Source organism: Pseudochaenichthys georgianus, chromosome 21 (genome assembly GCF_902827115.2).
Source record: "Pseudochaenichthys georgianus chromosome 21, fPseGeo1.2, whole genome shotgun sequence".
Classification (NCBI taxonomy): Eukaryota; Metazoa; Chordata; class Actinopteri; order Perciformes; family Channichthyidae; genus Pseudochaenichthys; species Pseudochaenichthys georgianus.
Genome location: NC_047523.1, coordinates 17,328,740 through 17,331,247, shown reverse-complemented (window position 1 = coordinate 17,331,247; position 2,508 = coordinate 17,328,740). Strand labels below are relative to the sequence as shown.

At 39.8% G+C, this 2,508-nt stretch overlaps 1 long non-coding RNA gene across 1 annotated transcript; it reads left to right on the top strand.

The window, feature by feature from the left end:
- Nucleotides 1-1,206: 1,206 nt before the first annotated feature.
- LOC139436004 (uncharacterized) lies at nucleotides 1,207-1,919 on the top strand. The gene is made up of 3 exons (XR_011645202.1): nucleotides 1,207-1,345; nucleotides 1,683-1,743; nucleotides 1,856-1,919. It is a non-coding gene; the product is annotated as an uncharacterized lncRNA (long non-coding RNA).
- Nucleotides 1,920-2,508: the final 589 nt, after the last annotated feature.

Sequence of the window (2,508 nt, the reverse complement as noted above, 5' to 3'; positions counted from 1 at the left end):
GCTGGAGGTATGCACAAATATTGATAGATGTCTTGTAATGCACTATTGAGGAACCTGCAACCCAAGTTTTTCATGCAGTGTAGAACTACACCACAGTTGTGTAGGCCTATATGATATGTCAATAAACCTTAGACAATCTTGAAATCTTGAAAGGGATGTGCAAAATAGTCATTACATACAGTCTTTAATTAACTATTAGTAGAGAATAACGAGTAATGAATATACTTTATAGGGATCGTATTAATATCTAATAATACAAATAATTACATTCAATAACATGCTTTAACCACCAGGTGTCCCTTTATATCAGCTGTGCACCTTTATGGTGTAAATACAGCCTATCTACCAATTGGATCAAATATAAAAGTGAGCCGAATTAGTGTTGATACTGCAAGGAGACGCATTGTGTGAAAAGAAATGTAAGATGTTGTTTAATGGCTGATATATTTATGATCCACATCACGTTTTCAGTTCCTCATGTTTGTCTTCTCATCAGGGCTCTATAAATACAGAACTACGGCAGATATGTAATATGTAATGCAGCCGAACCGTGTATTACAATGCCGTTATGTGATGACTTTCAAAGAGAAAAGCAAGCACACTCGGAATAAGGTATTATTATTATTTCGGTCTGTTTCCGGTATTTGTTAATGACGGTGTGCTCTGAGATGTGAGACTGGAATTGCACAGGGGGGAAATAACGTAGGCTATCTTTAGATGCGGATTTTGTTAAACTAATATGTTTAGGTTGTGGACCAACACTATACATTGACGGGGAAGGGGGTAGCAATAAAGATAACACCATTAAACAGTTACACAACATAACAGAAATAATATCGATAGCAGCGTCCCTAGCAACCACCTTGGTAACAATGAAAACGTCGCGATTTCCTGAAGTAATCTTCGTAATAACTAGCAAACTAAAGATCATGTACATCCACTGCACACATAATCTGAAATAACAACTCATATTTCTCGCATCAAATGACATCAAAACGCATTTTAATGGCCAAACTAACTTTAAAATAGGCATTTTACACCTAGAATAAAACGAAGTTCGGCCATGTTTTCTTTTTCTGCAGGGAGACATTTGAAGATCACGTGACATAGACGCCAGCCATCGGAATGAATAGTGAAAAAAACGGGGTTTGTCAAACAGAGCACATGGTGTAGGCCAGAGCTATTTAATAGAAGAGTTACGACATCTCCGTTCACTCCAATGGACCACTTTTTTACAGCAATGGCGGATCGTGGAGCCTCTCAATCGTTCCCCGGAAGTTAGCGCCAAGGCTGGCAGAGCTGTGGAGTTGCAGCATAATAGACCGTTTGTGACGGACTTTTAAAGGTAAGAAGAAGTTTAAAGATGTATATTGCGATGTATATCTATAAATTAGTAGATTTAGGGAACGTTTACAGATAACAGATTAATCTAGCATACCGAAGCAAGTTAGCAACACACGTTGAACAGCCTTTTAATTGTACATTCCGTTCTCTTAATGTCATTTCGTCCAACATGTTGAATTAGAGAAGAGGGGCTTCTAAACGGGATTGTATGCGGGGGTGGAGGGAGTTAAATATTAGATAAATATAACTTTGGTGCGTGTAAGAGTGAGTGTTTTTAGCAGAGCCATATTGTGTCCTTGTGATTCTGTTGATTATTACCTGTCTGTATAATGTTGCAGCTCAGCTGATTCTGGATTGATGGCAAAGGGAGAGGGACTTAAGTGAGAGTGAAAACACAAGGTACGTTTAATACTACTGTTTTATATAAGTAAACACCTTATCTCCCCAAGGCAATAGGTGTGCTATATAGGTGTGTATAACCCTTTCTCCTGTCTGTTACTCCCTCTTTCAGCACAAGAACCAGAGGGGGATTCAATGGAGCCTGAATACCTGCACTGAGACCCTCACCCTGCACACTGAGACCCTCACCCTGCACCCTGAGTCTCAACTCTCAGTGTTTTTCAAGCCTTTCCCTGTTTTTTTGTATTAAACAAAACATTAAGCTCTCCCAATGGTGTGGTTTTCGTTTTGTGAAAAAGTGCAAATGCAGTGTTTGTATATAATTACATCACATATTTTGTTGCTGTTGGTCGTGAAATTGCTCCTGCTGACTTGAGCCAGCCATTTTTTCCTCCGCTCTGTGTCAGTGGGGAAGCCGTACATTCGTACTCCTTTCTCTGAGCGATTTGAGCATCCCCAGGCAGCACAGCAAACCATGGTGGCGACTAGGAGGCAGCACAGCAAACCAGGACAACACGGAGGAAAAGGCACCGACAAACTGCATGATATGCTATTCAATGTTTATTGAATTCCATGTATTTGCAATGGATGTTCCTAAAACAACACATTTAACATCATCATTATCATCATATGCTGCTAGCCCTGCTGCTGCTGCTAGTCCTTTGATAGTCACCTGTCGGTCTCCTGTCCTTTCTGAAAGCCATAAAGATGACATTAGTCATTTAGATAACTTGTGTCCTCAATTACCAGGGGATTACTGAAAAT